At 40.2% G+C, this 24,908-nt stretch overlaps 1 long non-coding RNA gene across 1 annotated transcript in view; it reads right to left on the bottom strand.

Annotated features, from left to right (window-relative positions):
• LOC135974139 (uncharacterized) overlaps positions 1 to 24,908 on the bottom strand; it is a 32,476-nt gene that overhangs the window by 5,490 nt on the left and 2,078 nt on the right. The window contains exon 2 of the long non-coding RNA XR_010591328.1: positions 126 to 24,720. This is a non-coding gene — a long non-coding RNA (uncharacterized LOC135974139). The remainder of the gene's footprint in view (positions 1 to 125; positions 24,721 to 24,908) is intronic.

The raw sequence follows: 24,908 nt of genomic DNA, 5'->3' as shown, positions 1-24,908 counted from the left end.
GCGGGAAGCAGGGGAGGGGGCGGAGACTTTGGGGAGGGGGCGGAGTTGGGGCGGGGGGGGCGGGGCCAGGGCCCCGTGGAGTGTCCTCCTTTTGGAGGTACAAAATATGGTAACCCTAAGGTTACCAGACTTTCCCTAGCTCACCTCACTGTTTCAGAGGTTAGCAAGGGAGCAACAATATGATGATGGGAAGGAATAAACAGAGGAATCCCAAGAACTCTTTGCTTTCTAGATTGATGGGACAAGTTGGCTCTCATAGGCAAGCAAGCATCTATGGTCTTTCTAGGCTTGTGATTCTCAGAAAACTGTAGAAATATATGCTGGATCAGATCTTTAGTTTTAATTTATCAAGTGTTCAGCAGACCCATAGTAGAGAACTTGGAGTAGCAGAACTATCCAATCTCTCTCTGATACTTTAGCTGTGGAAGCCCAGTATAAGAGCAATGAGTATGTTTTGGGGAAAACATTTTCTTGTATAGCAACAGCCATTGATCTCATGCATCATGCTGTAGAGAAGGCAGAGTCCACCTCGAAATGAAGAGAGTGTATATTTGAAAGTTTTTCAAAATTAGTAGTTTGGACAAATAGACAATGTAACTTAAAATACAAACAGTAAAAGGAAAAAACCTTAATATACAAACATAGAAATGGAAAACACAAAAGATATGAACCACCTAGAGAATATTAACATTGTACAATATTAATAATAGGTGGCACAGACAGGTGCCTAACTCCCAATGGGACCTAAATATCTTTGAAGTTGTAGGCCTAAGTGTCTACATCACAAGCATCACCATTCTAAGTGGCTGCTTCATTGGCAGACTCAGCTGAGAGGCCAAGTATGGAACTATTCGCTCCTCCTTTACAGGAAATCTCTTTAGATGTGAGCAGGGACACATTTGTGAGTGAATTTACCCCCATTCAAGTGTTAAATTTGTCCATTAAGGGGTGAGATTTACAGTTTCCAGTAAAGCAACTGGTTTAGCCCACTGTTGGAAATAAGATACTGGGCTAGATGGACAACCGGTCTGCTCTGGCATAGCAACCCTATGCTTGTTCAGCCACTGACATACCTGTCATGAATAAAACAGAGGATTTCTTTCTCTAGTACTGTCAAGCCAACAGCTTTCACCAACACTATACTAGTATTATTAGAAAAGAAACATATTGTTTACAATAGGGCAATGTAGAGATAACATACAAGAGATAACAATGGCAGCTCCCTTCTGAAGAATGCAAAATAGATTAAGCTGGTCTCATCTGAAAAAGCTGCCAACAATTTAGACAGCAGCTTGCTCTTTCAGCTGAAAACATGGGAAATGTAGCAGCACAAATGGGTGAACTACTTGACTTTCCAAAATATTTGCGAGATAATTAATCTATACCACTTTTCCTTGTTTGATAGCAGGCTAGCTTACTGCTCCATTACATGCACTGATATCCCTATAGAAGACAGACATTTTCAAATGAGTGAGACCAAAAAAAAGTAATTTAATTTGTCTTGAACACATTCTTTGTATGTTGCCAAAAATGATTGTCCCTCTTTGTGTGCAGCGTTCCTCAGCACTGCAAGTATAGGCATATAGGCAAAGAACAATTGTAAAAGAGAATGTGAGGATGAGGAAAGGAAGTGTCAGACTCCAAGGAAGCTTGAGGGAAGAAGAGCTACTGCAGACATACTGAATGACTGGGAGTAAAAAGAATTGCGCTGGTATTCTTTAGGTTCATATGCTTTGAGAGCAGGGTGGCCAACCTGTGGCTCTGGAGCTGCATACGGCTCTTCAGAAGACAATATGCAGCTCCCGCTAGGAGCCAACTCTGGGGAAAAAAATGATGGGTGCTCATCCCCCCCCCGCAGCCCTATCAGCCCTCCCTTCCTCCCTCATGCCTCCTGCCCTCTGCAATCAGCTGTTTCACAGCGTTCAGGAGGCTCTTGGGGGGGAGAGTGGAGGAGTGAGGACGTGGCATGCAGCCCCCCTCCCGTCCGCCACAATCAGCTGTTTCACGGCGTTGAGGAGGCTCTGGGGGCATGGGGGAGGAGAGAGGATGTGTGCACAGCCTCATCCCTCCCTCCCCCAGCACCTCCTCCTCCTCCCTCCCTGTGCCTCCCGCCTGCCACGATCAGTTGTTTTGCAACATGCAGAAGGCTCGGGGGGGGGGAGGGGAAAGCAAGGACACGGCTCACTCAGGGGAGGGGGCGGGAAGAGGTGGGACGGAGGTGCAGGTGGGGATTGGGGAAAGGAGTTGAGTGGGGGTTGGGGCCTGGGACAGAGCCAGGGGTCCAGCACCCCCCAGCCACCACTAGTGTCTCCTTGAATAAAGCACATGGTGACTGCTGGTGTGGAAATTTTTAATCAAAAATTTTCTTACACCATCTAACAATGGAAGGCAAGTGCAAACAGAAAAGAAAATACACAGATGAAAATTGAGGCTTCCAACAGGAGTGGGAGAATAAGTACTTTTTCGTTGAACGTAAATGGTAAGGCCACGTGTTTTCTTAGCCAGACATGTATCTCTCAGTTCAAATCTTCAAACTTGCAGCATCATTTCGCTTCTAGCCATGCACATATGGATCAAGAATTCCCACAAGGTTCTGAACTCCACATTTGAAAACTGAAAACTTTGAAAAAACAAACAGCTGTAGAAGCCCAGTTCTTCACCAGATTTGCCATCCAATCGCAGACTGTAACATTAGCCTCCTATTATGTGGCCTGACACATAGCCCATGTGAAAAAGCCCTACTCTGAAGTAGAGCCTATAAATACCTGCCTCACTGATGTGATTTCAATTCTGTCACCAGAGAACGAGACTCTACAGAAGAAAATTTCTGGCCTGCAGCTTTCACGCCACACAACAGAACGGAGAATCTCCAACCTGAATAGTGACATCTAATTGCAACTGCACTCGCAACTTCAGCAGTGTGAGTATTTGAGCATCACTTTGGTGAGTCGTGCCATGCACAGGATAAACCTTATTATTGGTATTTGTCCGCTCTGTGTCTGACGACTGTGTTGAAAGGGAAGAACTCCTCGATATCGTGTCACTAAAGGACAGAACTCATGGACGAGATCTAAAGGCGGCGTTGATGTTGGTAGTTGCAAAAAGCCACTTGCCTTTACAGAAGCTCACTGCCATTGCAACGCATGGGCTTCATCCATGTGGGGATCTGCGAATGGATTAATTGGTAGGGCTTTGTAAGTCTGACGAGAGCTTTCCCGAATTTTGGACATTTCACTGTATTATTCATCAGGAGTAACTGGTACAGGGAAACCCCGCTATAATGCACCCCACAATAACGCAAATTCGGATATAATGCAATCATAAGGTGGCTCCGGCCACCCCAAGCAAAAAAAGAAAAAACGACCAGAGCACCGCCGAAGCGCAAAAAAAAGAAAAAAAAAAAAAGAGGCTGGAGCGCCACTGAAGAAAAAAACCCAAAAAATGGAATGTGCCTTCCCCACTGCCTCTACCCCCGTACCCCCCGCTTCTCCTTTTGGTGAGAAGAGCCATTCTCCTCCCTAGGTGCTCCTCGCTCTTCCTTTGCCCCTTGCACGTCTCCTCTACTCTCCCCAAGTGTTTCCCTCTCTCGCTGCATGGCTGAGAGCCCCCGCTGCTGGAGCTGCACCCTTTCAGTTACTGTTATGGGCAGTTAGCAAACGCAAGTCGTTTTCTGCCCAAGAGAAATTGACCGGCTTGAAACTGACCGGCTTGAAATGGTTAACCTCGCTATACCGCGACCCCGCATTTATCGCAATTGAATTTTTTGGACCCCAATCGTGTTATAGCGGGGTTTCACTGTATCTAAAAATCTCAAATTTGATCATGTCATGAAACCTGTCTTGCACATTGTGAAATTCATTCTCTCAAATGCACTCAACCACAGATAATTTCAAAATCTAATTGAAGAACTGGATGAAGACGACTCTCCTGACGATTTGCCATTTCACTGTGCAGTTCGATGGCTCTTGAGAGGTAAAGTTATTTCCCATTTTTTCGAGCTCCTGAAACCAATAAAATTGTTTATGGAGGAGAAGCAAAGAATACACCCTGAGCTTACAGATCCTGGATGGGTTCTAGAGTTGGCATTTCTTGCAGACATGCTGCTACATTTGGATAAACTAAATGTGGACTTACAAGGAAAATTCTGGTTGCTGTCTGATCTAGTGCAAGGCATATTTGCGTTCAGGAACAAACTGCAGTTGTTTCACAGACAAATGCTTGAGGGAGAACTGACACACTTTCCCTCAATATCACAACTTCAAGCCAGATCAAAAGAAAATGCAGCAGAACCCCTAAAACGGAGCACAACTAGGTATGTGAGCGTGATTAAAGATTTTAAGGACAGTTTTGAAGAAAGATTGCAAGATTTACAGCAGAAAAAACCTCAAATCAGATTTCTGATTGACCCTTTTAGTGCTGAAGTCGATTGTCTGAAGCCCCCTTTAGTCACTGATGAAGCAACATCCCAGATGGAAATAATAGAACTTTTGGAAGATGACAGATTGAAATCTGTTCAGAAGACAGAGGGGACCCTTACTTTCTGGAAATCTGCACCAAAGGATAAATACCGCAACATCAGAGGTGCAGCCCTAAAATTAATCTCGATGTTTGCCTTGACCTATCTTTGTGAGTCTTTTCTCGACACTTAAACATAAAATCCAAGCACCGATCCATTTTGACAGACAGCCACTAAAGAGAACTGCTGCATGTGAGCACAACTGAACACAAACCAAACTTCAAGAGAATTGTTGAAAGCAAAGATTGCCAGAAGTCCCACTAAGTAAAAGATTAAGTTGTTATTATCGTTAACTATACATTATAAATGTATAATAAATATACATTATCAACATATATAATGATTATGTGCGCGCGCATATCATTACATATTACTGCAGCTCTTTGGCAATGTACATTGGTAAATTCTGGCTCCTTCTCAGGCTCAGGTTGGCCACCCCTGTTTGAGAGGAACCTTGTTGCAATCATTCCCAAGGTCACTGGGGACCAACTGCATCATGGGGCAAGCATACTAAAGTCTCCAGAGAAAGAATACTGGCTCCACTGGTATTTGAGGACCCTCTGCTGGCCAAATCTATAGATTAGCATTAAAGATGGCTACTAAAGATAACAGTACTACCTCCTGGCAGGAAGTAAAGTGAAGCAGAGATAATTTGCTAGTGGACAAGGAATTAGAGAATAAAGAAATGAAGCAGAAAGACGGTCCAGGTTGACCGAATGGTAGTACCTCTACTGGCCAATTTAGTACAAACAGACTCATAGCACTTTTAGATGCAGATCTTATGTTGTTCCATCTTTAACAGTGCAGATATTCAGGCTTTGTACAATGATCTTCCCTCATTTCAAATATGTTTTGTTTTTCAAAACAGGATAAGACCGATTAAAATCATCATGGTAATAAAATCGTTAAAGAGAAATACTTTATGATACTGTACTAATGAGGCAAGAGAGAGCACTGAAAAGATGTGGGATGTGTTGATCTTATTTTAGTGATTTTAAAGATCCACACAGCTATATGTATAGACTAAACTCTTCTGGACAGGGAACCAAGAGAAGATTTTGTTTAAACGACTAAGTGATATTGGGTGCCCCAATTTTTGGGTGCTTAACTTGAAAGATCTTAAAAGGACCTGATTTTCAGAAAGTGCTGAGCACTCACTCCCATCAGGCCCCTTTATGGTGTATTGTGTTGGGCACCCAAAAATTACTAGTCATTTAAAAAAAATCTTCATCTCTATTTTTATCTGTCTGATAAAATGTCATGCACATTTACAGTGCTGTATAACAAGTACTATAGCCAGATATACCTCCGCCTATCACACAAGATTGTATTAGACCACGAACCTACTAAAATGCATGGATTTGGGAGAGCATGAAAACTGATGTACTCAATATTCCAGGCTATATACGCAAATATGCAGATTACTAAATCAGACTAAGGAGGGGCAATTGCTTGCTAAAATCCAAAAATTTGGCCACCCCCCACTCCTTGCCACAAAAGTAAAGTGAAATTTAAGTGAACATGCTCTAGCCCTTTTCATATGCTGAACAACCCATACGCGGAACAGTCCTAGAAAAGGGGTATTGCCTCTATCATCCAGCCTTCCATGTTGTACTCACTTCCCTGTAAGAGAAGCCTTATTGAAAACGCTGCTGTCCCACACTGAATTTAACTGTTTCAGCAGAAATTTCTATGATCCAAGAGCAGGAATTCAACGACCCAGCACATTTCTTCAATAGGAAGCTCCTTTTATCCATCTTTACATAGTCAACTCAAAGGTGTTTGTTTACAAGGTTGCTTCTAAACATGTTCATTATTAGGGAATGAAATCAATAAAGTTATTTGCCTCACAATTCTGTTTCCCTGATGATATCCACACCCCTTGGTCTAGTGCCTCTCACATTAGTCACGTAGAAATTACCATTAGCTCTTAAGAACCTGTAGGTAGGCTTGAGGCCTGTTCCTTACCGTGCATGCTGTAAACTCTGGTTTTTCCACTGCAGGAAGTTACTTTTTGACTGCAAGCAGTGAAGAAGCTCTCCAACCGTTCTAATCACCACAACTTTAGCTCCAACTGTAGTGACCCATGAGGGGCTAGACTTGCTTTTTTCTGTTGAGTCCCAACTTCCACTCAGTCCTATTTTGTATACTGAGTGCAAAGAGGCTCCAAGCCTTGTGGGATAGGGCAAGACTTTTCATATGGGTCAGCTGTAGCGAAGCCCAGTGGTCTTCTAGGTACACGGAATGCTGACTTGTGAAGAGTCCCCTCCAAATGAGGCATCTACCCAGGTACGGCTCATGAGGCATCACCCCTTCCTCTGCAAATGATCTAGATATTTTTCTCTAGGATCAAATGCCTTTTCTAGCACCAAGTTCAGCTCCAGCACTGCACTCTTCAGGAGACAGTGGAGTACAGAAGACATTTTCCTGCAGATGCCTATGCATTGAGGAGGTGCCAACGACTACTACTTCTCCTCCTGCCCACACACACATGCTCTAATACCAAGGAAGACCAGCAAGCTCCAAGATGCTGAGGAGGTGCCAAGCACCCTCATTTAGCATAGCACTGAAGGGGAGTGCGCAGCAGGCTCTGGTGGTGTCTACTGGTGCAAATGGCTCATGTGGTAGCATGAGCTGAGGATGCACCCCAGAGTTTGGGACTGATCTGTTCATCTGTCACAACATTAGTGAGGAAATGGTGAGAACCTCCACAGACAGTATCTTTGAAGATACATAGTTTAAGTCACACTCTCACTCCTGTGAGATCTTGCAAGCTAAATAAGACTGGATAGCAACCTGGAAAAAATGTGAGACGTCACAGATAAGTTTTGTGATATGAAACCATATGAACACATCACCTGCTAAGAACTGTAGTGCTGTATTTGTGACCCTGGCTTCCAAAAGCAGCAAAGCACAGCTCTTCCTTTACCAAGCAGATGGCCGACTGCTCCTAGTAACAGAAAATAAAACCCAAGCAGAGGCTTCTTAGTTAACAGCTTATAGCTCTGCAGCTGGGCATGCTGAGAGGAAAGACAGCTTTGTTCAAAAACCTCTAGTAATTTAAAATTCAAAGCCTAGGGTTTTTTTGTGCTCAGGAAAGGATCTCCCTCCCTTAGGGACAACTCTCTTTAAGTAGTAAATACAAACAAGGCCATTGGTAACTGTAGTGTGAGTCCTAGAGATAAGTCTTGCCTCCCTCCCAAGAAATGAGAGAGGATACTGGGCTGAAAGGAACAAACTTAAAATCTTGAACTCCGTAACGTTAAAACATCTCAAAATATTACATTCTATGAAAAAGGGGCAAGAATCAGCAACTGTCTTGAAGTTACAGCTCTAAGTCCCAGTCTCATTGTGTCAGGGTCAAGGTCCATGCAGCTGGGTGGGAATTTAGCAGGAGTCTCAAGTAGGGAGAGCATCCTTGGGAATTTTGGGTTTATTTCTAGGTTTTCTGCAGCAGTTAGAACAAACTAGTAGGGTTTCTGGCCATTTTGCCTTCATGAAATTCAATAATCTCAAAGCATGAAACTAGAGATTTCACTGTCCACTACTCCCTGTCTTAGCTTCTTCTCATAACACTACTTTTTGCTTCTATGGCTCTAAAAGGCCTAGTTATAGGGTGACCAGATAGCAAGTGTGAAAAATTGGGATGGGGTAGGGGGTAATAGTTTCTATATAAGAAAAAGCCTTGAATATCAGGACTGTCCTTATAAAATCGGGACATCTAGTTACCCTACCTAGCTAGGTTCTCCTGCATTTGTTTCAGTTGCCTGGAGCTTCCCTCAACTCAGGAAGGGACTTCCGGATGGAAGTCTGAACATCTGGCCTGGAACTAGGATTTTACCCCTCTGGATCAGTGGGACCGCCCTTTATTTAAGGGGAACACTGAGATAGGGCACATCAATCAAACAGCTACAAAGGGAGACAGTCAAAGGAGAAATCACATTTGTCTGAATTTCATTTCTATCTTAGTTACAAGTATCACCCTGGGATTACTATAATTAAGGAGATCAGAGAAAAACAGTTTTCTGCTCTTTCAATGTCTTTATTTGGTGCACCAGGCAGCACTTTTTGTGTAATAATTTTACTGTTTCCCCAATATAATCAGTCAGCTTTTCCGGTGTGGGCGGGCCTTTCATATGACAACATAGGAAAGAATGTTAAAAAAAACAAAATGTGATTGCAAAACTACAAAAACTAGCAGGGGAGCTTAAAGCCAGGTATAGTTAGTGAAGGAGCATTTAAACACTTCTTTGAAACTGCCCAGATTTCAAGATGACAATGTCCCTTTAAACAAGCTTTTTGCATTATATAAACACTAATTGCAATGTGTTGTGCAAAGAGTGCTTGCAACACTTTTGCTCTCTACTAAACCAAAAGATAATACAATGTGTCTTACTTTCTGAAGACAAATATTTTGCTGTTCTGTATACAAGACCTCTTAGTGCATTTGGGCAAACAAACTTAAAATAAAACCTACTTCAATCCAATTCGCACATGAATCTGGAATTATAGTTCTATACAATAGTTATTTCCTGGACGAAGACCCTTTAGAATACTACTATTTATTGGTTAGACAATTCAGGAAAAGTTATATAAACTGTATGAACATAACATACACTATATATATTATGTATTTTAGTCATAAAGGGTGAAATTCAGGGGTGACAAACGATGGTCTAACTTACACACTCGGAAATTGATGTCAGCTAAGAAATACCAAGGGGATGGAATTATGGGGTTGTGACAGATAAAGCAACAAGCCCTCAAAAACAAAATAATTAAAAACTTTAGAGCCTACAAGTCCACTCAGTCCTACTTCTTGTTCAGCCAATCGCGAAGACAAACAAGTTTGTTTACATTTACGGGAGATAATGCTGCCCACTTATTATTTACAATGTCACCTGAAAGTAAGAACAGGCGTTCGCATGGCACTTTTGTAGCCGGCATTGCAAGGTATGTTATGATATGCCAGATACGCTAAACATTTGTATGCCCTTCATGCTTCGGCCACCATTCCAGAAGACATGCTTCCATGCTGATGTCGCTCGTTAAAAAAATAATGCATTAATTAAATTTGTGACTGAACTCCTTGGGGAAGAATTGTATATCTCCTGATCTGTTTTATCCACATTCTGCCATATATTTCATGTTCTAGCTGTCTTAGATGATGACCCAGCACATGTTGTTCGTTTTAAGAACACTTTCACTGCAGATTTGACAAAATGCAAAGAAATTACCAATGTGAAATTTCTAAAGATACAGCACTCAACCCAAGGTTTAAGAATCTGAAGTGCCTTCCAAAATTTGAGAGGGATGAGGTGTGGAGCATGCTTTCAGAAGTCTTAAAAGAGCAACACTCTGATGTGGAAACTACAGAATCCAAACCACCGAAAAAGAAAATCAACTGTCTGCTGGTGGCATCTGACTCAAATGATGAAAATGAACATGCGTCGGTCCATACTGCTTTGGATCATTATCGAGCAGAACCTGTCATCAGCATGGACACATGTCCTCTAGACTGGGGGTTGAAGCATGAAGGGACATATGACTCTTTATTGCATCTCGCACGTAAATATCTTGCGACGCCAGATGCAACAGTGCCATGCAAAAGCCTGTTCTGACTTTCAGGTGACACTGTAAACAAGATGCAGGCAATATCTCCCACAAATGTGAACACACTTGTTTTTCTGAGTGATTGGCTGAACAAGAAGTAGGAGTGAGTGGACTTGTAGGCGCTACAGTTTTACATTGTTTTGTTTTTGAATGCAAGTATTTTTGTACATAATTCTACATAGACTCATAGACTTTAAGGTCAGAAGGGACCATTATGATCATCTAGTCTGACCTCCTACACAACGCAGGCCACAGAATCTCACCCACCCACTCCTGTAACAAACCCGTAACCTATGTCTGAGTTACTGAAGTCCTCAAATCGTGGTTTAAAGACCTCAAGGTGCGGAGAATCCTCCATTTGTAAGTTCAACTTTCATGATAGAGAGATTGCACTACAGTAATTCTAATGGGGGAATTAAAAAAATACTATTTCTTTTGTTTTTTACAGTGCAAATATTTGTAATCAAAAATAAATATAAAGTGAGCACTGTACACTTTGTATTCTGTGTTGTAATTGAAATCAATATATTTGAAAATGTAGAAAACATCCAAAATATTTAAATAAATGGTATTCTATTATTAACAGCACAATTAATCACACGATTAATGGTTTTAATCACACGATTAATCGTGATTCTTTTTTTAATCTCTTGACAACCCTAGTTCTTGACAAATCTATGTTGGCTGTTACTTATCACCTTATTATCCTCTAGGTTTGAACAAACTGATTGTTTAATAATTTGTTCCAGTAACTTTCTGTTGATGTTCAGCTGATTGGTCTATAATTCCCCAAGGTCCTCCTTTTTTCCCCTTGTTGAAAATAGGTACTATTTCTTCTCCAGTCCTATGGGACTTTACCCATTCTCTATCAGTTCTTGCAGATAATCACTAATGGTTCAGAGATTGCTTTGGTTTTATACATGTATTGTGGTAAAGTCAGATTTCTACGTATTCCTCTTACTCATACACAGCAGAAAGTATTTATTCAGTCATATTTTTATCTGAACATGCAACAATTATATTGGAATAAATCAAGAAATATTTGTCATCAGCGGAAATCAGTGTAGTTTGCCAATAGATTAATACTGCATGAACAAGTATTAGATAAAGCTTTAACTCAAACCTTTATGACACATAACAGCACTCTAGAGATAAGCAGCCCCTCATCAACAGCAATAATAAGAGGGCATCCATCCCTTTATAAAGTAACTTAACTTGGCCCACTCACAAGAGTTTCAGAATAAATTAGCTGCTGAAGAAAAGAATATAAAGGAAGTTGGCAACCTAAAATATTTAAAGAGCTCAGGACCCTCAGAGGACCAATGCAGGCTGCTGGAGTGGAACTGAGTGAGCAGTATCTAAAATTGAACAGGTGCCTGTAGGCCTTGACATGAGAAATTGGATATGGATGAGGCCTTGTTTCTTGGGAGCCATAATTAGGGAGGTAAATGGAGCAGCAGGCTGGAAACACAATGTCTGTACTAGCTAAGATAAGGGTTCCCTGGGTGTTCCCCCTTTACAATGGACAAGATAACAATGGATAAGATAAGCCTGGAATGTAAGACAAGGTAATGAGTAAGTCATGCATGGATAGTGCATGGACACAGCATGCTCTGTAGGGATTGGTTCTTACAAAGTGACCAAGCCAATCCCAATACTTGTGATGCAATGTATAGGAAATGCAATGTAATGTGTAAATGTATATAAAGGAAGAGGTTTGCTGTGTAACTTTGGATGTGTGGTATGCCCTGGACCCACTCCCTACACTTGAGCCTGATCAACTCAAATATAGTTTGACTCTATGACAATAAAGAAACCTCAGTGACAAGTTCGGAGTTGAGCCAAGTTCTTGGGAACCAAATGGAAAAAGCCTCAGAGGCTACTGGGTGGATAAGGTCTCAGAAGCCACCCCAACAGCCTTTTTATGAAAAAAATAAAGTGGATAACTATTTGGCATAGCAACTTGAAAAAAAAAAATCCCCCAAGAACCATCAAACCTGAGGATGGATCGCTGACCGAGGAGCAAATCACTTGAACTGAGATTAGGAATCAGACCTTTTTATGTATTTCTTCAGAGAACACATAGTTGAAGTCTTTTTAGGTACATGTATCCCATGGCTATAATTGTGATAGCAACCCTTTTTTAAAATTACTCCCAATGCCCCTTTTCTGAGCCAAGTTCAGTGCAGGCACAACTAGACAACTCTCATTGACTGCAGGGGGAATTGTGCTTGCTCACACTGGGTTGAATTTTATCCTGGATGCCTTACTGAACTAAACCGTACAACATGGTTGTACAAACACAGCCTTATTTGAAAGATATTATTATATATTAATGTAAACCCTCAGAAAAGTAGGAGTATGACAGAGTATAGAAGCACCCTGGCTAATGACTAGCCATTGAGGATTTTGAATGCTGAAACAATTCCCTAGGTAGTGTTTAGGCAATCCACTCAGTACCTTTCATCTAAACCCACACTACTAACAGACCAATCAATACTGACTTGGTGTTATGCCAACAATGTTTATTCTAACACTGTCTCAAAAGCTCCAAATGCAATGCAAGGGGTTCACCATTTCTGAATATAGCTCATACTGTACATAGGTGTTTTAAAGCACATTATTATATTTTATAACAGCCCCATCAGTGAGGTGAAATAAAATTATTTGTTCTTTTTTCTAGAAGGACTTCCTTTTCTACTGCACTGGAAAGCTTAGAATCTCAAAGGTCATATGTAAGCATTTCACAGAGACCTTGAGAGGGCTTTTAGATGGTAGGTGAAAGCATATATGTTGGTCTCTGAATCTTCCTTTCTTGCAGTCATTAGCCTTGTGTCAAAATACAGTCCTTGTTCCCAATCCCTGAACCATTGTCACTCAGATGAAAAATTGTGGGTTTTTCCGTGACATCACTGTTCTACTGTTACTCTGATTGCTGCTTGTTACTAGCCTTATGTTCCAGTGCATAAATCACTGGTTCTGCTCCAGATTTTCTCTTCTTTTTGAATTTGCACAGTGATTGTATTTGGAATTGATTCAAACCAATTAACACAAATATTTTTTGGTAGTGCCTGATATTTAAGCTAGGGTGACCAGATAGCAAGGGTGTAAAATCAGGACGGGGGTGGAGGGCAACAGGCACCTATATAAGACAAAGCCCCAAATATCGGGACTGTCCCTATAAAATCAGAACATCTGGTCACCCTAATTTAAGCTGAGTTGGGGGTGTGGGCTCTGGATTCGGGGCTAAAACAAAATGACTTATTTATCAGTTTGTCATTTGTTCTATTTGTCATAGTAGATTACTGAAAGTGCATTATGTACAGAATTATGCATGCGCTACTCAGCTGTCTAATGTGGAGGATAGACTGGACATGTTGTGGTTCTATTGCAATAATTTATATTCAATACAAACCATAGATGGACCCAAGCCAAAACTCTAGATCTATACCATCTTGAACTCTGGAGAAATTTGGATCCTAATTAGAACTTCACAGCTGGTCACTAGAATGAGTTGAACCAAAGTTCTAGATCTGACCATTCTCAAGCTCTGGGGAAATTCAAATCAAGATTTGAATCTCAAACTGGGGACCTTACATATTGAATTATACCTCTCTGCCTCAGTTTCCCCACCTAGAAAATACATACTTTCATCACAGATGTGTTGTGAGGATTCATTAATTCAAGGCTTCCTAAACATTTTCATAAAGTGGACTGTTAGTAGTGAGGCCATTCTCATGAGCCACCTTCTCTTATGACCTTTCAATCAAACTTAGATTTGCAATTGGACATTAACCTCTCAAATTTGTATGAATGCTGTTAATGTCAATAAATATTAGAGTGGAGTGACTTTCATCATTTGGAAAAAAAATCATTATCCCTTTTTACTACTCTTATGTGTTTCTCTTCCCCGTCTGTCCATGCTTTCATCCTTTTCTTCTTCCCCTTCCACTCAAAATCAGATGACCTCTCAAAGTCAATAGTCAGCCCACATGTACAATCAAGCTCCCTCCTTAGGCAAAATCAGTCCTTCTTACCGCCCCATTCAAAATCAATTCTAACCCACTTATCCACCTCAGCACATTTATAATTGAAATCTCCACAATCAAAATCAATTCCTTCCCCCAATCAAATTTTAACCCACCCATCCACCTCAGCACATTTATAACTGATATCTCCACAATCAAAATCAATTCCTGTCCCCAATCAAATTTTTTCACAATCAGCGTCCCTCACTCCTAAACAAATCAAAATGGATTTCCTCAGTCTCCACAATCAAAAGCAATTGCCCACCCATTCAACTAATCACTTCTCCCACCATATATTAAATTCCAGTGACACTTGGCAAATTCAGGAAGTAACTGGTAGTAGAACAAAAACTGCACTTTATGGACATTAGCTTTTTCAGCCTAAAGGTTTGTTGTTGTTTTTTTAAAAATCTTTCTTTTATTTTCTTCCTGGATGAGGCCATGTGGTGTAAGGACTGGATCCTTTCTGTTCGTTTGTGGGGATTATCAATCTGATGGAGATTGGTCTGTAGCAGATGGAAGGGATCTGCAACCTACCTCCTTCTTGAGTAGGAAGACCTAAATAAGGCCAGCCTGGGTTGCTCAGGTCAGAGAGTGACTGATGGGAACAGAAGATGCTGGGGACAGCTGTTACAGCTGATAGTCCCCACAAAAAAAATGTGAAGTGGGATGTGGCAAGGAGACTCCAAAAAGTTGATCTTTATAATAAAAAGGAGACATCTGAGAAATTAAAAGGCAACAAATTTAAAACTAAGAAAAAACAATACACAATTAATCTGTGAAACTCACTGCCACTAGGTATCATGGAGCTCAAGTGCTTAGTAAGATTTTTAAAAAGTTGTCATTTATATGAATAATGAGAAGATCCCCAAATAATTTAGTCCCCATAAAATTTCATAAGGGATACAAACCTTCACAATTCAGGGCATAAATCAACCACCAACCTGAAATTAGGAAGTAACTTGCCCTACAGGCAGGTTATTACATAATTGTTCATTATGGGTTTTTTGGCAATTTCCTCTGAAGTATCTGGTAATGGCTACTCTTAGATCACTGGTCGATCTGGTATGGCAGTTCATATTAGTAATAGGATTTATTTAATTGTTTTTTGTGATTTATGTTTACTCATATTTACTTATTGGACCCTATTCTCTATTATTGCAACTCTTTCTCCTTTCATCATGATGACTTTAGAGAACTTTACTCTTTTCTATTCTATTATAAACCCTCCTGAACTTTAAACAACTTTGCATTTTCCAGGAAACTAAGGCAGAATCCCAGGAACAGAATTTGTTGAAATGCTAGACAACCATTTATCTACATTTGCAGAGTAAAAACTGCTATTTTAACTGAAGGAAACAGCTCAGATTTTCAATAGAGATTAGTCATTTCAAGTGTGCACAGTAAACTGCTTAGAGATACTTATTTGTTTAGTTGCAGGGCCCCCAAATGTCCCTGCTTTCAGCAACCAGCCTGCTATAGGCCTGCTTGTTCAATTCACAGTATGTTCACTAATGTCCAATTCAATACAGTACAACATCAGGAAAACAATTACCACTTCACATTCCCATGAGCCTGCTTTTGTCAAGCTATATATCTTCAGCTTCCATCATTGACAGGCAGTTTGTAACCCAAGAAAATACAGCAAAAGTAGTCACATTAGTAAACCAGGGCATATTTACTTAGTAAATGTAATATCAGTTTTCAAAAGAACGTAAAAAGAATGATGCTGGCCATTAGGGTCATAAGAAGTCTAACTTCTATTCCTGGTAAAATAATACAGCGAACATTGAGAGATAATCACTCAACACCTTGATGATAGTGGACCCATGAGCAATAAGCACTATGAATTTATGAAGAATAAATCTTGTCACACAAACTTGATTGCTCTTTTTTGACAGATTTATAAACGTCATAGATGAAGGGACGGCTGTAGATGTAATATACTAGGGGTTTGAAAAGGCTTCATACTATTTTGAAAAGAATTCATACTATTCCCATAGTATTTATGGGAATACTATTACTGCCCTCACTGCAGGATGTTGCTGTGGTACACCGGTCCCCTAAATGTCTGGCAGTGTGCTCCATGTCCCAGAGGCAAACACTGTAGGTGCATCAAGCACTAGGCTCTAGCCCGCCGTGGATCAACATTAACATTGGTCAGAGACTCGGGAAGTAACGGGATTATTTTACTGGAGTTGCCAGAGATAGATGGACCAATTACTGTAGACACTTTAATCAACCCAGTGGTAGCTAACCCAGCCCTTGGCACAGTCCAGTAATGGGGTATAGCAGTAACCAGTGGGTCCTGCAAACCACACATGAAATTGTGTCATGTATCCTACTTCCAAGTATCCTCCTGCTGTTACTAATAGTGCTCTGCCAGCAAACTGTTTTGCTGCCTGCAACCCAGTCTTCCTTACACTGTTAACTCCCAGACTGCTGCTCCAGTTTATACCTGGCCTCGCTCTCTCTCTGCCTTGTCTACTCTACGGGGGTAAGTCGACCTAAGTTATGCAACTCCAGCTATGTGAATAATGTAGCTGGAGTCAACGTTGCTTAGGTCGACTTATTGTAATGTTACACTGCACTGGGTGGTCGACGGGAGACACTCTTCCATCAACTAGACTCTTCACTAGACCTGCTAAATCTACCCCCAGTGCATCCATTGTCACAGCATCGATCCCTGGTAAGTGTAGACATGTCCTCTCTCTCTCTGACTGGCCCCTTTGAGCTGAAGAGGCTGTTACTTCCTTTTCCTATACTTGCTACAGGCAATATATTGAACTGAGTAACATAGTGCCATCTAATGGCTAGATCCCTAGCTCTGCCAGCATGGAGGAGAGGTACGCAGTAATGAGCTAGCAGGTTCATTACAACACCCTAATATAAATTGAAAACTGGCTGAAAGACTGTAAACAAATGTACTGAGTTAGGAGAGGTATTTAAGAGGGTACTGCAGGATTTGATGGCAGGTCTGTTTGTTTGTTAACATCTTCATCAATAATCTGGAAGGGGAAGTACATTGCATCAGGTCACTGACCTTTATAGATAATAGTAAATTGAAAAGAGCTGCAAATGCCAGTGAGGACAGAGAAATTATAAATAGGATTTAAAGAGATTACTAAAAATATACAGAAAATAACAAAATGAGAGTTAATATGGAATTATGCACATTGATAAATCTAAAGACTAATAATCCAAAGAAGTTAGTTAATGCAAGGGAATAACCTGGAAAGCAGTAATCCTAAAAAAGACCTAGGTGTGAAAGAGATAGCAGGCTAGACATGAGTTCGCAATATGATATGGCTGGAAAAAAAGGCCAATGCAGTTTAGCTCTGTATATAGAAAGGTATCACAGCATCGAGTAGGAAGGTCAAAATCCTTCTCTTTGTGACCCTGGATTTAAGCATTCAACTGTGGCCACCATATTTTCAGAAGGACATTGACAAATGGAAGAAAATTCAAAGAGCCAAAAAAAGTAATCAGCAGGCTGGAGGGATTGATTTATAAGGAAAATGTTAAAAAGCTAAATACATATAACTTGTCTAAAAGATGATATGGGGACACATGACGGGTTCAATATTGTAGAATGTGTATAAACATAAAGCAAAACATGAGTTAGCCAGGGAGTGCAGGGGGCAACCCAATCCTGCTTTGAAGAGAGTGCTGCTGAGCAACTGCTAAATTACTTCTGCGTAGTAGCAAGCCAAAAGCAGCAATCAAGCAAAAAAATGAGTAGATAGCTAAGTGCCTCATTTTCATTCCTAGAAACATGCTTAGAGCTGTATCTCCTCAGAACTACCCATTTTCACACAGATCTTTCCCTTTTCTTAACCCAGGCTCTGAGAATAAGAGGACCCAAGGGGCTTAGAGTCTGCTCACTGAAAAGGATGACACCTTTGCTTATTCCTTGTGCCAAAACATAGTCTGTGCTCATGCTTATGTTTGAGCAAAATATCCTTGCACTCCATGCTGAGCACTACACAGGAACTTGCAGGATCCAATGAATAACGTAGCTGAAGTCGATGTACTTAGATCTACTCACTGCGGTGTCTTCACTGTGGTGAGTCAACTGCTGACACTCCCCCGTCGACTCCGCCTGTGCCTCTTGGCCTGGTGGAGTACAGGAGTCGATGGGAGAGCGCTCGGGGGTCGATTTATCACGTCTAGATTAGACGCGATAAATTGACCCCCGCTGGATTGATCACTGCCCGCCGATCCAGCGGGAAGTATAGGCATACCCTTACACAGAGAGTTATTCAGGAATACAGCTATTCCTGAATAACTCCATTTGTAGCCAATCAGGTCATAAATCCTCAGGTATACTGATGCTGTCTAATATATGCCCTAGGTCACCTGAAGTAAAACAAGAATTAGGATTCCAGTCAGGTAAGGAGTGCAGATTAGATCATTTATTACCTGCAGATGCCAGGACATTAAAACACTCAAGCATTTCCTCAGCAAGCAGTGAATGAGGCAGTTCCTTAATACAATTACCTCTGTATAATTGGAAACTAAATCAATGATGACTGTATGATTGGAATATTACTTTAAATAATTTCATTTTTATTACACTATTTTGTTGGTACATTGTACCACCAAATAGGTTATTCATTTTCCTGTTGATTTTGATGTGTGTGCATATTAACAAAAAACACATTTTCAACCTTTCTAATTTTCTAGGGTACATTGTGCATTGCTGTAATTACTTAATCTGAAGTATATTCAAACAAAAGATACTTGCTGCATAGCTGTGTGTGCAGCAGAGCTCCTTGGCAGCTAAAAGGCAAACAAGAACTTTCTCCCCATCTCTAGACTACAGTGTTGTCGGGAGAGCCTTGCTCATTCTTTCAGAGATGGGAAGGCTGCCAGTGGCCTCCTTCACCTCCTTCTGAAAACAGCAGTTTCAAGATGTTAGAAGAGATAATGGGGAGAGAGGCAACAGGCAGCTCACTTCTTCCTGTGGACAGAGCAGGTCCTGGCAGGGAAGCTTCTACTGGCTTGCATTCCCTCTCCTACCTTGACAAACACACCACTTACCTCAAGACAATCGGAGTTAGGGTGGAGACTGCTGGTTGTTTTGCAAATCCTCAGGAATCTGGAGGGCATTGCAGCAATGTTCCTAGCCACAGCACTGCCATTAGAATTGATATGCCTGTGTGGAAAAATGTTGTGCCTGGGTAGAAATAAAAAATGTTGAAAGTGAATACAGCAAATTTGACAAGACTTTTTTTTTTAAACTCAGCATGATTTTGTGCAAGTCAAGGACAGCTCAATAACAGAGAAACAAACACCCTTTTACTTATTACAATGTTATCAAGTTAACTCCTTGGCAATAGGAGCAGAATTTTTCTTGTATAATGTCCCCTGCTGGCAAAAACTGTGCATGGAAGCGACAGTTTAAAAGAATTACAACCAAATTCTTTTCAAAACGAAAACTAGTCCATTGAGCAGAATAATTTGCTAGTGCCAGGGACCATCACAGCCGATGGATACGGCCATAGCAGCAGTCATTTTCCAGTGTGAATAAAGAAGGGGACAGTGCAGTGTTTCTTTGGTGGCTTCTAAAATTCTATCACAAAGCAGCTGAATTGTCCTCACAAATCCTTGTAGTCATTTCAAATATGCTAGTCTTCGGAAAGACAATTCTTGTCCTGAAGGAGTTTTAAAATCTAAAGTTTAAAGTACACAACATTTGAATAAAAAAGAAAGCCTGAGGATCACAAATCCAAAAAATCCCAGTCCTGGTCCCTGGGCTACAAAGTGGGTGGGACCAGCTAGGAAGGGATTGGGCTCAGGGCCTGCAAAAAATGCATTGTTTCTGACTCTGATGGGCAGAATTTAAAGCTGCTCTCCCCTGATGGAGAATGGCAGCAGCTACATGCTCCTGTGGGAGAGTAGGAATGACACACTATCATACTGATAGGTGTGAATAAAGTCCTACCTCTTTTGTATTATAAAGTTAGTGACATCATGGTGCCACACTTTGTGAGAAATCCTGTCCTGTGCTAACAAATGAGGAGAAAGAGAGATCACACGGATATGCTTGCTCTCCCATTAATAGTAGGATAGGGTCTTTCTCAAGAGGTTAAGAAAAGGAAGCACCTACTGCATCTTGGCCACATGAGGGCACGGTCGGTCAGATATGGAGCACATCAAGCTACATTGTGGTCAGCAGCTCATTTGCTTCATCTGTGTGACCCTGCCTTGACACAACAGGGTGGCTTTTGCATCATATGTGTGGTTGTCCTCACTCTCCCAACTCCCTGTCTTGTCCAGATCCTTCAATTAAAGATAGAACTTTGCCTCATAGTGGAGTTTATATAAATCTTTTTACATTGAACCGTCTTCTCCCCACCAATATTTTCCCAGTGATGTTATGATGATCAATTTGAAAGTTAACAGTTTGTTAAAAATACAAACATCAGTAAGCACTTCCAACACAAAATCACAGATCTCAAATTAACCAAGGGCAAAACTGGGAGGTCACTGCTCAGTCAGTTCTCAGGCAAGATTCTCATTAATTTCAATTAGAGTTTTACCCCAGTAAGGATTTCAGAATCTATCTCAAGCATCTTTCAGTAGCTTAGAAGAAATTAACTTTGCTTAAAATTATTTCATTATTTTTTTATTTGAAAATATACAAACTCGCAAGTCCTTTTTAGTTGTATGTTTTAAGCAGTAGGTGGCACTGGTGGTTTCTACCTTCACAATAATATTGTATCTATATTGTAATAATTGTGAACGGTTACTCAGGCCCTTTAGAAAACAGAGTTTCTCCAAAGCCCTCTTATGCTATAACTTTAATCCAGAAATACCCCAAAACACATGTTTCCAAATCTTGTCTTTAAAAAATCAGAGACAATATCTGCAAACACATTCCAAATCAACAGAATAAAGTATTTGATTTTAAACAATGCTGCTCAAACTGAAAAAAAAAAATCATTTTTTAATTGAAACTCTACATGGTTGGGAAAAATTTAATGCGAGAACAAAAATATAGAGAATGAATAAAAGGAGACAATGGAGAAAATATAAATGGATGTATTTTTTATAAATAGTTGATTAAAAAAACTGCATATGCTATCATACATTTAGTGGGCTTGATTCTTTCATAGAGGATCAACTTACATGGCCCTTGTGCACATGCTCATTAGTACACAAACACACCTGCTGCAAATTTTCTAGCAGTACCATCTATTTATTGATCTACGTTTTTAGAAGCTCATCACTATGGTATAAGAACTGGGTGTGCAGCTCAAAAATGAATATCAGCATGTGCAGGTAATGGAATTTATACATGCAATTTGTATTAGCTACATGCATAGCTACACATTGAAATGTGAGGGGTGGAAAAGTGCATGTACATTTGTGTGCATCAACACATTTCATATCTAGAAGTGTAGGCCAAAAGTCTTATATTCAGGCCCTGTATGTGTCTACCTCTGTAGAGATATGTTATTTTATCACCAAAAAAAGCTGAATGCTCCTCAAGGACTGTTTCTGGGATTGAAGAAGTATCGGGTAAAAACACTTTCTTTAAAAAGTTTTAATTTGAAGAACAGAAAAATGCTAAGGGTCAAGTAACAAGCAAACCGGTAGAACTTCATGTCCAAATGCCTCAGACTATTTAGTCTAATCACATGAAAATAACACCAATAATTTTAATAAAGTTATAGGTTACACTTCATACAGCTTCTTTCATTGAAAAAGATCCTAATATACTTTCCCATGGTATAGTGAGAATGATGTATCAGTGAGTGTGATATAATATTTAAATTAAAATGAGATTGGGATGGTTGTATTACTTGTAAGTGGTGAAGGCCAAAGGGTGCCTGCGCTGAGGGTGTGAAGACAAGGAGAGGAAGAAAAAATAAATTAAGCGAGAAACACAAACTGAAATATATATTCAATGCTCCTTTATCTGGCCTGGCCAGAAAGTATACTTCCCCTTTTATCCTCCCCACACTCTCCAAACAAACTGTTTCCCAGACGCTACATGGCATTTCTATACTGTGATACAATATATATACCAACTCTAATGGCTCATATTTGCTTCTTTTCACTATTTGTACAACTTTCCATTCGATGGATCATGTGGGAAGGACACCTATGCAATTTTTCATGCACACATACTTCGTGTTATTTGTTTTGTGCTAATGTGCCGTGTCTTCCTGGTGCTGTTCTTTTATGATACTGAAAAACTCGATAAATGGTATTCAATAAAACTATCATGTTCAAGGAGACAGTCTGGAACTGGGAGCAGTTGGAGTCAAAAGTTTTTTTAACTACTGACAGGCCTTTTCCCTTTTTAAAGCTCTGTTTCTCCAGGGTTTCCAACATTCAATCTAGTTTCAGCTGCCAATGGGGTCATTCTTGGATCAGAGTAAACTGGAATTGACTAGTGAAAGGAAAAAAGTGACTTAACTTTTTTGCTCCTGGTCCTCCATCACAATTGCTGTAGTGCTGTCATGCAAGATTTCTCCTTGAAATCAAGGACATAGCATAACCAGAATGCTTTGTGTATTCTGCTCGAAAGCTTGTCTTTCTCACCACATAAAGTTGGTCCAATAAAAGATATTACCTCACATACATTGTCTCTCTAATACCCTGGCACTGACATGGCTACAATAACACTGCATAGACATACCCAGTACATTTAGTGATAGAACGTATGTATTCTCCTTATACATACCTAATATGTCCAGTGACACTGCAGTATCTTCTATCTGAATTACCATAGCAGAGCAGTGTATTTTAGATAAAGGTACCTGGTATATTTAACAAAGGAGAGTCATGTAGAGATGGAGGAGAGACATTCTGATTATAGTTTGCGTTCTTCAATTGAATGTATAAGATGTATATAATTACATTGAAGGCTTTCTATTTTTGTGGTAAACACACATCAGAGACATGCTAGTGAAAGAAACAAGGGAAACATGAAATTCTATTTTCTGGAGTGATTACAGTGACAAATGTCTGATGATGATAATAATAACAGGAGTGGTGTAAACAAACCAAACACTATAATATTGGGGAGACATAACATCAAATTCCTGCAGTTTATGTAAGCCTCATATTAAACAATGGGAATATTCAGGTTTGTGGTGAGAAACTTTAAACTTTGCATTGGTGTGGCTCACCCCGGTTTTTCAAACCAGGGAAGCTGCATCAAGATACTAGGACAGCACATCTGTGTTAGACATTTGCACAGCTACAAATCCTCCAGTTAAAAGAAGACCTTAGTTAATGCTTGTAAAGTACTCTGAAGAAGAAATTCACTATATAAATGCTATGTATAATTCACATAGAATCTTATTTTAAAAAATAAAATGGATATTTTCAGCTGTTCCAGATAGTGTGACCAGATGTCCCGATTTTATAGGGCCAGTCCCGATTTTGGGGTCTTTTTCTTATGTAGGCTCCTATTACCCCCCACCCCTGTCCCGATTTTTCACATTTGCTATCTGGTCACCCTAGTTCCAGATTTAAATGACAAACAGGAAATTCAATCTCTTTTCTCTGTCCATGGTCTCAGATCTATAAATCTGACACTATGTACATTCATTTGTATGTTTTGTCCCAATGGAGCAATACACTTTATTATAGTAGACATGAGGATTAAATAAAATAGTGACCTAGATCACTTAGAACAGTATATGCACATTAGTGGAGCCACATTTTCAGTAGTGGCAGAGCAAGGATGGGTGATGGGTCACTAGTGGTGCCACCTTCAATTACATTTATTGGCTTTAAAAAGGAGCCACACATATACCTAAAGGCCGCCATTAACTCCACCACAATGTATGGATACTGATCTTGACCTGTTATAACTTTATAACAAATAACAACATCTTGCATTCTTATAGTGACTTTCACCCCCAAAGGATCACAAATTTAACAATACAAGATTTACTTTCACCCACTGCTCAAATGCACAAACTTCTACAGTGATACACACCAGCTGTTTAACAGAATACAGCAACATTTGAAGTCAAGAAGTGAAGAATACTGTCTCAGATTTAAATTTCAGAGGGAATTAAAGCAGGAAGAATGTAATTACCTTTGCTGGAAATTAGCCAATGTACGAGGATTAATGCTCCTATTCTTCTGAAAAGTGCCGTGAGATCTTTAATTATCAAAAGTGGTCAGGACCTCATTTGAAAGATGGCACCTCTGCCAAAATAGCTTGCTGTGCTGGGGCACTGCTTTAGGACTAGTAACAGTGCTACCTACTAAATCTACAAACACTTTCAGAACTCTGGGGTTTCTCCTAGAGGCCTCTCTTCCAAGAACTGAATGTGCATAAATTGTGAGACCTGGTTGTACAACTGCAGGGCCAGCATAACAGAACACCTCCCAGGGTAATGTCCTCAAACCTAAAGCTATGGACTTCACTCAGACTGAGTTTACCTTTACCTTCCATTACCTTCTGTGAAAACAGGCAGCAAAACTGCACCATGCACACTTCTTCATTGAGGTAGGGTCCATATATGCCTTGATGTACAGCTTCATATTGCAAGCTACAGCACTGTTCCACAGCTAAACAGCACAGGATTTCTAGGAATAGGAATAAAATAACATTGTAAAGTAATAATTCTTTGGTGGGTTGCAAGCAACCAAGCAAAATTAGTTAGAGTTGTGGGGAAGGATCTAGGAGAATCATTCAGAGCACTCCTCTCCTATGAAAAAAGAACAGGAGTACTTGTGGCACCTTAGAGACTAACAAATTTATTAGAGCATAAGCT

Source organism: Chrysemys picta, chromosome 11 (assembly GCF_011386835.1).
Source record: "Chrysemys picta bellii isolate R12L10 chromosome 11, ASM1138683v2, whole genome shotgun sequence".
Lineage (NCBI taxonomy): Eukaryota > Metazoa > Chordata > Testudines > Emydidae > Chrysemys > Chrysemys picta.
The sequence above is the reverse complement of the archived record's forward strand: the minus strand, read 5'-3'. Positions and strand labels throughout refer to the sequence as shown.